Source organism: Phyllostomus discolor, chromosome 6 (genome assembly GCF_004126475.2).
Source record: "Phyllostomus discolor isolate MPI-MPIP mPhyDis1 chromosome 6, mPhyDis1.pri.v3, whole genome shotgun sequence".
Taxonomy (NCBI): Eukaryota; Metazoa; Chordata; class Mammalia; order Chiroptera; family Phyllostomidae; genus Phyllostomus; species Phyllostomus discolor.
Genome location: NC_040908.2, coordinates 80,407,971 through 80,420,963, shown reverse-complemented (window position 1 = coordinate 80,420,963; position 12,993 = coordinate 80,407,971). Strand labels below are relative to the sequence as shown.

The following is a 12,993-nucleotide window of genomic DNA, read 5'->3' as shown; positions in this document are numbered from 1 at the left end:
CTTAATGCTCTATCTGCTCTTACCTCCACTCCAGATGCTGTGAATTCTGGAGACCCTCCTGATTTCTGTGCTGTCAGTCAGACTAGGGATGAATGGCTATGTAAGCTTTAAAGTGCTATCACTTTAAAAGTATCTGTAAATTAATTGGTAAGAGCTTAAAACGGAAAAGCTTTGGAGCTCTAATAACTTAAAGGAGAAAAGCCATATGATTATATCAACATATTATTTATCAAATGTGGAAAACTGTTGTTAAAATCCAGTAGTCCTTCTGATAAAGCTAAGGGAAAACATCTTAAACAAAGTAACAGAAAAACATAGAACACATAATAGGAACAGGCTAAAGTTATTCCCATCAAAATCAGGCTTAGGAAAGGGAAGGATACTATCACTGCTCTTATCCCACATAGTTTAGGCCAGTCTAGCTAACTCAAACGATGAGAAAATGAAACAAGTGCTATGAACATCAGAAAGCAAAGGAGTCATTATTTGCAGATTATATTCTATGGGCAGAAAATTCTAACCAATAAAGTGACTAGGCACAAGTTAAAAATTAAAAATTGATAGATCACTGTATATATGGAAATTTTGTATACATAAAGCTGGAATTCATACCAGAGGGAAAATACATTATTCAATAACTGTTGTTGGGACAAGTGGCTATCCATTTGGAAGGAAAGAAAATAAAATCCCTCTCTTACCTAAAAATAAAATCCACATAGATCAAAGTGCTTAACATTAAAAATAAAACTACAGAAAAAAAGCTTTGGGCAGTGGCAGTATTGTAGCCAATGAGGTTTATCCAAAGCACAATTATTGCTCATTGAAAACTACAGAAAAAAATAGAAGAATATTTAATATTCTTATGTTGAAGAAGGTCTCTCTAACAAAACTCAGAAGTTTTTTTTTTTTAATGGACAGGCTTAACTACTTAAGTTTTTAAAAATTCTGTAGAATCAGACTTCCAGCATTTCAGTTATGGTTCTGCCTTTAGTAACTGAGAGAACCCAGGCAAGTCACTTATCCTCCAATGCCTCAATTTTCTCATTTGTGAAAAGTAGTAACAACAATTCATACCTCATAATGTATAAATTAAATGAGATAGTCCATGTAAATCACAAAGAACAGTGTCTGGCATATTGTGAATGTTCAATGAAAGTTAGCTATTAGTGTTGTTACCATTATAACTTCTGAGAAAAATGACTGACAAAGTTAAACGATAAGTGACAGACTAGAACATAACATTTATTACATAATGGAACAACAACACACAAATGTCTCTAACATACAAGGAACTTCCATAAGTGAAACCTCAAACAACCTGGTAGAAATATGAACAAATAATGTAAACAGGTAATTAATAGAAAAAATTCAAAAGGTCATGAACATGGGAAAAAGTTCATCTTCACTAATAGTAAAAGAATGAAATTAAAAGAACACTTAGATAGCATTATTATTGTTGTTATTATTATTAGTTTGTGTCTCAAATTGGTAATATGTGGTGTTACTGAAGATGTTGGTTGGACTGTAAACTAATCCATTTTTAGAGAGAAACTTGGCAATGCCTATTAAAATGTAAAAAACATACTCTTTGAGCAATGTCAATGCTAAAATACTATGCAGCAAAATAACAGTATTTCAGCATGTGTGCATTAGTCAAACTTTGAAAACAAAATAAATTATTATCGGTAAGAGAATGAGACATTCATTGAATGGAATCCTACCTAACCATTATAAAGAATGGAGTAACTTCTTATGAACCTTACCTTGGAAGATGTTTATGAAATGTTAAATGAAAAAAGCATGTTGTAGATTTCTGGCCAAGATGGAGGCATAGGTAGATACACTTTGTCTCCTCACACAACCAAAAGAAGAACAACAACAAATTTAGAAACAAAAAATACCAGAACTGCCAGAAAATCAAACTGTATGGAAGTCCCACAACCAAGGAGTTAAAGAAAAAATATTCATCCAGACTAGTAGGAGGGGCGGAGATGGGCAGCCAGAACCAGAGAAAACTCATGGCAATGGGGTGGCTGGAAGACCAGGTGGTCCCACATCTGCATGAGGATAGACCGGAGGAACAACTAGGGAGTGAGACAGACCACACAATGCAGGGTCCCAGTGTGGGGAAATAAAGCCTCAAAAGCTCTAACCGAAAGAACTTGTGGGGGTTGAGGTGGTGGGAGAAACTCCCAGCCTCACAGGAGAGTTTGTTGGAGAGACCCACAGGGTCCTAGAACATATACAAACCTACCTACCTGGGAATCAGCACCAGAAGGGCCCCATTTGCTTTTGGGTAGCAGGGGAGGTGACTGAAAGTCAGTGGAAAGCTGAGCAAGCAGCATTGTTCCCTCTCAGACCCCCTCTCCCACATACAGCACCACAATGCAGAGGCCTGGATTGCCCTGCTTGATGAATACCTAAGGGTCCATCACTTACTATGTAACAGGCTCATCGAGACAAAAAAATATGGCCCTAGTGAAAGAACAGATCAAAGCTCCTGATAAAATACAAGTAAGCAAAGAAGAGATAGCCAACCTATCAGATGCACAGTTCAAAATACTGGTAATAAAGATTCTCACAGAAATGGTTGAGTATCATTGCAAAACAGAGGAAAAAGTGAAGGCTATGAAAAGTGAAATAAAGGAAAATGATCAGAGAACCAACAGTGAAGGGAAGGAAACTGGAACTCAAATCAGTGGTTTGGACAAGAGAGAAGAAAGAAACATTCAACCAAAACAAAATGAAGAAAGAAGAATTAAAAAAAAAATGAGGAGAGGCTTTAAATGTTCCAATATCTGAATCATAGCTATGCCAGAAGGAGAAAAGGAAGCAAGGAATTGAAAACTTATTTGAAAATATAGTGAAGGAGAACTTCCCTAATCTGGCAAAGGAAAAAGACAAAGAGTCCCAAAGAAGTTGGACCCAAAGAAACACACACCAAAGTACATCACAATTACATCACCCAAGATTAGTGATAAGGAGAGAATTTTAAAGGAAGCAAGAGAAAAGGAGACAGTTGCATACAAAGGAGTGCCCATCAGACTGTCAGCTGATTTCTCAAAAGAAACCTTGCAGGCAGGAAGGGGTTGGAAAGAAGTGTTCCAAGTCATGAAAGGCAAGGACCTGCACCCAAGATTCCTCTATCCAGCAAAACTATCATTTAGAATGGAAGGGAAGATCAAGTGCTTCCCAGATAAGGTCAAGTTAAAGGAGTTCATCATCACCAAGCCCTTATATATGAAATGTTAAAGAGACTTATCTAAAAAATAGAAGATCAAACAATCCTCACATGGAGGATTATCAGCTGGGAGGGGAAGGAGGAGGATGGGGGAAACGGTATAGGGAATAAGAAGCATAAATGTTATGTACAAAATAGACAGGGGGAGGCTAAGAATAGTATGAAAAATGGAGAAGCCAAAGAACTTATATGAACAACCCACGGATGTGAACTAAGTTAGGGGAATGCTGGTGGGAGAGGGGGTACAGGGAGGAGGGGAATAAAGGGGAGAAAAAATGGGACAACTGTAATAGTACAATCAATAACATATTTAAAAAGAACATGTAGAACAACATATACACTATGATCTCATTTCTGTAAAAATTAAGAAGTATCTACATGTGATATAAATGTATGTATAAACCTTAAAAGGTCTGGTAGATAAGAAGCAAAATGTTCACAGCAGTTTTCTCTAAAGTGTGGGATTCACGTCCTCTTTCATTTGCTCATTCATTCATTCATTCATTCAGCAAATGTCTCTTGAGTGCTTACTAGATGCTAAGCACTGTTTTGGATGCTGTGGATACAATAATAAAATGGACAAAATTCCTACCATCATGCAACTTACATTCTAATACAGGGAGATGGACAATAAAGAAATAAATAGACGGTATTTTAGATGGTTATATGTTCTATGGAGAAAAATAAAGTAGAGAAGGGATGTGGGAAGGCAGTTTGTGATTTTATATAAGCTGGATAGAAAGTGTGGTGGGAACATTTCACTTTTTTTCAATTTATTGTTGTTTAGTAACAGTGTTCTCACCTTTTTCCCTATTGCTCACGCTACCCCCTACTCCCCCTACTCCCACCATCAATTCTCTCTATTGTCTGTGACCATGAGTCCTCTATTTGTGTTCCTTTGCTTGTCCCTTCCTCTTCAATTGTAGGATTAATGAGTGTTTTTCTTTCTAATTTAGTGGGTCATTATTTTGTATATTACAATTGAATAGTATGAAAAAGAAGAAATGTTTTAACAGTGGAATTTCTGACCTGGGGATAGGGCATAAAATTTGAGACTAATTTATTTTTTTCTTCCCCCATCTTTGAAAAATGACCCCTAAATGTTCATCCCTGGCTGCAGAAAATAACCTACTGTGTGAAATTCTCAGTTTATCTTCCTCACTTGTTGGGCATTTTACTGGCACATCAGCTGGTATGTCCTTTTTGTCCCCGCCCCCCAAAGACTTGCCTTCTTAATTGTTTGCCTAAGGGCATTTAAAAATTGGTTTGCATTTCTGAGTACAAACCTATATGGAAATCTGATAAAATGCAAACTGCTTATCTATGTAGGGTTAATCCCATTAACTCCATAGACCCTTATTTTTTTAGTTCTGCCCATGAGAGAGTAAGGGACTCATGCTAAGGGACAGAAATTAAGAATTTCCATGGATATTGAAGTCAACCAAATTGATTGCAAGTTCTTGGACTTGGGACCAAGTTTAAAAATGGTTTTTTAAATCCCTGTTTTGTGCAAGGTCTGTGATGACTAAACTGGTGAACCCTTCTAGTTCCTCTCGAGGCTGGTCCTGTTAGCCTCTGAAAAACTTTTAAGCAGTGTGGAGAGGAAGGGGGAACAATGATTTTTCATCTGCAGGCAGAATAAAGGAAGTATAGGCAGAACTGCCACAGAAATATTTAAAGTTAAACATGAGGTCTACATTCTGGATATCTGGTTTGAGATGTACAGGAACAATAACCTGATTTCCTCATTCTGGAATCACCTCTGACTGGTGCTGGGATTCGTTTCAGGAGTTAGTGGGAGCCTGATACATCTTCACAATGGAACTTACCAGGAGCTTCTTCAGGTGCTTCATTCTCTATATGTTTCTACTAGTAACATCTCTTAACTTTCCTGTTCCCTAGTTTTTTGATTGATAATGGCCAGAGCTGTTTGTGCTACTCTTACCATCTCTAGGAGGTTGAAGGCGTATGAGAGAAAGGAAGATTTGTCTCCTGTGTAAGCAAAACTAAAGCTCTTTGGAATTATATTAGTAGCAACCCTTTTCTGGCAGAGGGTGTGTGGAGTGGCTACACACTGTGTCATTCTTTTTCCTCTTCAAGAGTCTCTTTGAAACTGTTGTGACAGATATTATCCCCATTTTGAGCCTGTGCTCTGGTGAAAAGATAGTAGAAACTAGTCTTATAACTCCTGGTCAGGTGCTCATTGATTTAATCAGAGCACAAGAGAGCCAGTTTTTTAAAAAATGATTTTTTAATCGTATTTTTTCATTACCATTTAGTCCCCTTTGACCCTCTTGCCCCCACCAATTGCCACACTGTTGTCCATGTCCATGAGTCCTTTTTCCTTTTTGCTCAATCCCTCCCCCTAGTAGCTGTCAGCCTGCTCTCTATGAGTTTGTTTCTACTTTGCCTATCTGTTCAGTTTGTTCATTAGATTCCACGTAAATGAAATCACATGGTAAATGTCTTTCTCTGACTGGCTTATTTCACTTAGCATAATCTTCTCCAGGTTCTTCCATACTGTTACAGAGGGTCAAACTTCCTTCTTTTTTTATAGGTCAAGTAGTATTCCATTGTGTAAATGTCCCATAGTTGGTTTTTTTTGGGGGGGGGGGTCTCCCTTACCTTTTATTCACATATGTTTATTAGCAGCTTATGGGTTCACTATTCATAATTAGTATATTGTTCACCTGATATTAAATCACACTACTAAAAAATGAGGAGCAATACATTGCCTTAGTTAATTCATGTTTCCCTAAATATTGTGAACCTCCCTTTCCTGTCCCCAAGAAATTACCCTCATGTCTAAATTCAGAGCTCTCTTTTAACCCCTTGCGATCCACATCCACTATATTGGACTACATCTACCATTGTGCAACGGTAAACGTGCAGCACTCTTCCGTGATCCGATGGGATATCTAACCAATCCAATGCCAGAACTCTCATTCCGTGACCTATTGATTCCGGGTAGAGGCGGGACTCTCAGTTGCTAGGTTTTACCCTTTCCGGAAGTGGTTGGGGACCGCTGCGGGGCAACACCCCGGCGTCCCTGGAAGCGGGAAAGCTGGGAACCCCGGGTGGTGCTGGGGAAGCTGCAGACCCGGGAACCCTCGCCCAGAACTTTCCGGGGTGAGGGACAGGTGAGGACATCCTTGAGGGAGGGCTTGGGTGGTGAGGAAAGGAGGGAAGCGGGGGAGTCGAGGCACTCTTCGTGTGCCAGCGAGCGGGATGTGCACGAGCGTGAGCGAGAACTGAAGAAAGAAGTGAAAAAGTAACGGCCGGACTAGTGTGCATCCATCCAGAATCTCTCCGAGTGGCGAAAGGGACCCTAGGCCGATTGCTGGCCAGGCAGCGATTTCACATAGAGGTTCAGTTACTATCTATTTAATGGTGACTCCCCACACTAGCTCCATCCAGACTCCTGAGGTCAGTCCCGCTTACTGATCATCCCCAACTGCACCTTCCCCAACCTCCCTGGTCCTCCAGCTCTGTTCCTCCTCTTATAGTTCATGTTTCAGTGAAGGACTTCATTCACTTAGCCAAATCTGCACCTGAACTTCATCTAATGTATGCAGCAAACATACTTGCTGGGTATTTCCAGCAGTCTAGGCCGTATGCCAGGTGAGGCTGTTGGGCAGGGTGTAAAAATGAAAAGGTAACAGGGAACAGGATACTGGCTTAAGTGCTCTGATTTCCCACCTCTCCTTCCCTCACTTGCTGTAGACATCACGCCCTGTTGTTCTTCTCCTAATATCCATGATAAGCCCTTCCTTTCTATTCTCACAGCCACTAATTTCATAATTTGTTGCCTATGCCTTCAGGATAATTTTTTAAGTGGTCCCTCTGCCTCCGTTCTTGCCCTCCTCTGATTAGTTCTTACACAGCCATCATGAAATCCTGCAATGACTCCCCATCCTGTACACGATACAGCGCTTTATAATGTGCTCCTTGCCTTCCATTGTAGATGAAGGCCACCTTCTCTCTCTCCTCTGCCACCTTCTGGTTGTCCCTTGCACTCTGGTCATGTCAGAGTGGTTAGATCTGACTTTGGAGTCACATAGATGTGGCTGTATGCATGTTTTGCTGTGTCATTTACTAGCTGTGAGACTTTGGACAATGTGTTTTTAAACTTTATGAGACTCAGTTTCTTTATTTGAAAAATGGGGATAATAATCTCCCTAGCTAAGAGGATAAGATGAGGTGATGTATGTAAAGCATTAGTATAGTTTGAGGAACAGAGGAAGTGTTCAGGGAGTGTCAGCTTTTGTTGTAATGAATTCTCTGTACTCCCTGTATTCTTTTTCTTCTTTGCCTCGTGCATGCTGTTTGTTCTGCCTTAAATTCCCTTACTCCCTTATCATGGTGCACTCCCGCATATCCTTCAAGAACCATTTCAATGGTCCTCTTATTTGTAGTGCTTTCCCTGCTCTTGCAAAATAAGGTTAGTTGCCCTTACTTTTGTGTCCCATTGTATTTTGTTACTTCCCTTAATGTGGTTAACATATTATACAGCCATGTGTTTGTGCGTTTGGCTTCCCAGCTAGGCTACGCTGAGTTCAAGCCCATGTGTAGTCAGGTTTGCAGCCTTAATAGTGAGCACAGTGCCTGCCTGTGGTTGGTGTTCAATAACTGGCTACGGAGTGTGTGAATGGCCTTAACTTATATGCCTGCATACTGGATCTGTCTTCTGGAACAATGCAAAATAAGCCCTTTAAGAATGTGAATTGTAGCCCCGGCTGCTGTGGCTCAGTTGATTGGGCATTGTCCCACAAACTGAAGGGTTACTGGTTTGATTCCCAGTAGGGCACATGCCTAGGTTGCAGGTTAGGTCCCCAGTTGGGGCGCATACAGAAGGCAGCTGACCGATGTTTCTCACATTGATGTTTCTCTCCCTCCCTTCCCCTCTCACAAATAAAAAAATAAAACAATAAAAATTTTTTAGAAGAATGAATAGTAATAACAACAACTAACATTTATTTAGATCTTACTATGTTTTAACTATTTTACATGTATTGAATCATATAACTCACAACTCTTTGAAATAGGTATTGTTATTATCCACATTTTACAGATGAGGAAACAGGCATCCTACTCAGCTGGTAGTGGTAGAGCTCGGATTAAATCCAAGAATGTTCTAAAACCTGTGCTTATTGCTACTATATAATCAACTATCTTCTGCTTTCTCCCCAAAGCCTTCTATGGTAAATTTTTTTCCTGAGTTGAACTTTCTTTATAATTGTTCAAGCAGGGAGGAAGAAATAAATATGCAGGGATCCCTAATCGTGCATATGCGTGTATATGCTTTGTTCGTGTTCTGATGTCCAAAAATTTTTGGCTATGCTGACAAATCAGACAGCATTCTAGGAAGCTTACCACAATGTTGAGGGATTGGGGAACAATGGCATGTATTGAATGGAAAGGGATACTTAGCTTGGAGTAGATAAGCCTTGGGTGCTCTCTTTAAATCCAGAGGGAAGAATAGGCAAATGGGAGGAAGTTTCTTAGAAACAGATTTTTGGCTTGATATGGGAAAGACCTTTTCATAGTTAATAATTATCTAATTGTGGAATTGGCAATAACATCAGTTTAACATGTATTGTGTACTAGGGACTATGCTGGTTACTTTATGAGAAGTACCTCATTTCATCCTCAAATAACTTTTTTTTTTTTTAAGATTTTATTCATCCATTTTTAGGGAGGGAAGGGAGGGGGGAGAGAGAGAGAGAGAGAGAGAGAGAAATCAATGTGCGGTTGCTGGGGGTTATGGCCTGCAACCCAGGAATGTACCCTGGCTGGGAATCAAACCTGGGACACTTTAGTTCCCAGCCCGCGCTCAATCCACTGAGCTACACCAGCCAGGGCCTCAGATAACTTTTTTTTTTTTTTTTTTTTACTCAAATAACTTTTTGATGTAGATTATCATTATTGTTTCCATTATACACATGTGGTTATTGAAACCTTGAGAGGTGAAGGACCTTGCCTAATTTGCCTAAGGTCATGCAGCTGGTAAGCAAGAGAGCTGGGATTTGAATTCAGGTATTTCTGGCCCCAAAGGTGGTACTTCAGCCACTGTGCTGTGTGGCCCGTAATGCATAGAGAGGAAAAATATGGCATGGGAGGGGTAGTTAGACCAAAGTTCTTACAGGGTTGTTTTTTTTTTTTTTGACTCTTGAGATTTTTTGGTTCTATGCTAATGGTGTATAACAGAGACAGAGCTCCTACAGTTTATATACCTTATTTTGTGCTTGGTCAGAAAATGCAGAGGGTGGAGGAGGCGTGGCCCTCATAAGTTTGTGGTTTAAGAAGAGAGGTGGAACACATTTCCATGAAAAAAGTAATATTAGGAGTAATATGCTTATGAACATATGAAAACTGTGTTCTTACTGCTGAGGAGGTTATGAGTTGATGGGAGGGGCTGAGGTTAGCCAAGGAGGGCTTCCTGGAGGAGGTGTATGAGCCACTTTTTTAAAAATTTATTTTTGGCTAGATTCTGGGATTGGCAGGAGATGGATGAGTGCAATTGGATGACCCCTCCCCTACAATTGTTGTGGCTCATACAAGGTCTCAGGCCTGGTGGCAAATAAGGCTCATCAGATTTCAACTGATCTGTTGGTAAGTGCTACACAGAGTATGATTTTTTAAAAAATATTTTATTTCTTAATTTTTAGAGAGGGTAAGGGAGGGAGAAAGAAAGGGATCGAAACAATGCATGGTTGTCTCTTGTGCATCCCCCACTGGGTACCTGGCCTGCAACTTAGGCATGTGCCCTAGACTGGTAATTGAACCGGCAACCCTTTGGTTTGCAGGCTGGCACTCAATCCACTGAGCCACACCAGCCAGGGCTACATGGAGTATAATATTGATAGTTCTGAAGACATGTCTAGGGTACTCTGAGTGTCTAGTGATGTCCCTCACAATCTCAGCCTTGGAAAGAAATGTTAGGACACATGACATGTATTTGCAATAGCAGATCTCAGGGCTGCTTTCTTAGATATCTCATCTTCTCTGTAACCACTCTAGCCAAGTTATCATTATCTGTCTCAGACTACCTCATGGTTTCCCACTTTAATGTCTGTGAAGCAACTCTGATTTTCTTGCTTCCAATCTGGCTTCCATTCCAGTCTGTATTCCCAATGGCTGCCAGAGTGATCTTTTCAAAATGTCTATCTAACAAAAACTCTTTCCCAGCTTAAAAAAATTTTTTTTTTTTTACAAAGGCCAACTTCTCAGTATGGCCTGGCTTCCACCCACTTCCCCAGCATCATCTCCAGCCATGTTTGGTGTTATTTCTTGTTGAAGGGCCTTTGCACATGCTGCTGCTTCTGTTAGAACACCTGTTCCTCTGTTTTTGTCTAGTGAATACTTCCTTGTCCTTCAGTTCTCAGTATAGGCTTTATTTAAGTCAGGCTTATTTCTTCCAGAGCTCTTAACTCACTTATAGTTATACATTGATCTGTGACTTTTTGATTGGTTTGTCACCCTTTTCCACTACACTGTAGCTCCAGTGGAGTAGCAGCTGAATTGGTTTTTATCACCATTGCATCTTTAGTGCCCAGCAATAAATAAGCTTAGCTCAATAAATAGTTCTCAAGTAAATAAATGATCTCTAGTAGCCATTAAATAAATATGGTTTCTCTTCCCACCACCTCCCTCACTTCTACAGTTCCTATTCTTTTGGCCCTGTCCTTACCCACATCTTTTCTGAAGCCAGGCAAGGTGAGGAAAGAAGGTAGAATACAGTCCACCCCTATTTTAATTTTTTTCTGGCACGAGGTTTGCTTGACGCTGGAGTGATCCATGAACTCAGATTATCCGGAGTCTTTCTGACCTTTAAATAGTTATATATAGATAGCTATCTATATAGCTAATTAGACTCTTTGCCAACAAGGACAGAGATTTACCTGCCCATGCTTTCTAGAAGTGTGATGTGTTTAGGGTTGGGCAACCCTTCTCTAATGCAGAACTTCTCAAATCCTCTGAGATAATTGATACAAAGCCTGGTATAGATCACTGCCTATTGTATTGAATAGTGTCCAGTCTAATGTTCAGGCTACTGTTGATCCTTCCCTCCCAGGGATCCTTCCCCTTCCCTCTCTTCTCCAAATCAGAGGATTAAAGACTCCTTAAGCCACGTCTCCTGCCCTTGTTCCCGGTGCTTTTCGGCTCTACTTTCAGGGTCAGTGGCCCTACCCATCTCTGACTGTGTGCAGGGGCTGAAGCATTATGTCCACAGGGCGTTAACAGGTTCTGATGGTAGGGCCAGATTCCCACTTGGTCTTATGTACTGCAGAGAAGAATGCTTCTTCCTTTAGCATTTCTTCCTGAGGTGCTGCCCCAGGTTACTGCTTGGAGATATCATGGTGGGAATAAGAGGTGGTAGAGCCTTGCTCCCTTGGGTCCAGAGGACTGACAAAGGGAACCATTTCTTGTGAGTCTTAAGGCAAGACACATCCCTTGCCCATCTCTCAGCTGTGCAGAGCTGGCCTCGGTAATGATCCCTCATAGATCCCATGCCTTTTATCAGGGTCCCTCTCTAAAAATCTTGGGACAGATTCAGAATGACCAGATCCGGTCCTGTCCTGAGCACTCATTGCAGGCCACATTCTGATCTTTTGATGACAGGGTCTTTCTGCTTTCAGAGAACTGTGTCATGCCTGCTGCTCCAGGTGGGACAATGACAGCTTCCTAAAGAGGCTGTTGTTACAGGAGAGGCCAGGACCTTCTCCTCCATACTCCTGTTGGTCACATGGTGTGGCTGACACCTCCTCAGTTGGGGGACACACTTAGAGTAGTGGCCACAGCAGCCACTTTACAGGGTGACTTGTCTCTGTGTAATGGGGCTCCAGCATGAGAGCTGCCGTAGGGGAGGATCAGTGTGACCTTGGGGTCCTGAGGTAGTACAGGAGTAGGGATGGGAAAGGGGGAACAATTCTGGAAGCGTACCAGATTGTCAGTTGAAGAATTTGGCACCATCCTGTCCCTGAAGCTGGAAACCTTGGATTCAAGTTGGATTCCTTTCCACTCTTTCCCCCCATGTCCTAGTTCAATTACATCAAAGCATCCCTTGCATCTGTCCCTTCTTCTCCATTCCCACTGCTTCTGGCCTAGTTTAAGCCCTCTCAGTGGTTTTCCTGATACCAGGCTCATTTCTCTAATCTAGCTATGCCACTCCTGCCAGAGTTCTCACCCTAAGAAAAGGCCACTGTGTGTCACTTTCTTTCAACAAAACTGGCAATGATGCCCTCCTGATCCCTGTACTGCAGGGCAGAGTCAAGGATCTTGAGCATGGACCAGACCCTAACCTGGCTTTTCACCCCAGCCCCTGCCCTGGGTTCTGGTGTCCAGCACTGAGAGCATCTATCTGCACATGATATTCTCTCTGCTTAGAATAGCTCTGTCTACTGTCAAACCTCTTGTTAGCCTTTGGTACCCAGCTCCTTGATAAAGCCTTTCTTCATCCTTTCAGTGGGAATGTGTTATTACTTCTCTCTCAGTACTCTCAGAGCAGGATGTGTTTTTCTCTTTTGCCTAGTACTACTATTGAGGTTCTGTATGCCACCTCCACCAGAGTGTAAGCTCCCTGAGGGCATTGTTATAGTAAATAGGGACATGCAAATAGGGCTATGTGCTGAGACACTGACCACACTAGGGCCATATTAGTATATGGTGGAGGGGCGGTGTGCTGTTAGTTATTTTGGTCACTAGGGTTTTGTAGCTATGGGTCCAGGTCTCCATTTGAGGGATAGGAAGTC

The 12,993-nt window shown here is 41.3% G+C and overlaps 1 protein-coding gene and 1 pseudogene across 13 annotated transcripts in view; both read left to right on the top strand.

Annotated features, from left to right (window-relative positions):
• Window positions 1–759: 759 nt before the first annotated feature.
• Window positions 760–872, top strand: LOC114501059 (annotated as a pseudogene).
• A 5,372-nt stretch (window positions 873–6,244) lies between these two features.
• Window positions 6,245–12,993, top strand: part of CEP164 (centrosomal protein 164) — a 77,265-nt gene continuing 70,516 nt past the window's right edge. For 11 of the 13 annotated variants that reach the window (XM_036028529.1, XM_036028522.1, XM_036028527.1 and 8 more), the window contains exons 1-2: window positions 6,245–6,381; window positions 9,729–9,853. The gene's annotated coding sequence lies outside the window, so the exon portion shown is untranslated. The remainder of the gene's footprint in view (window positions 6,382–9,728; window positions 9,854–12,993) is intronic. The other 2 variants (XM_036028520.1, XM_036028521.1) reach the window with 2 other exon arrangements.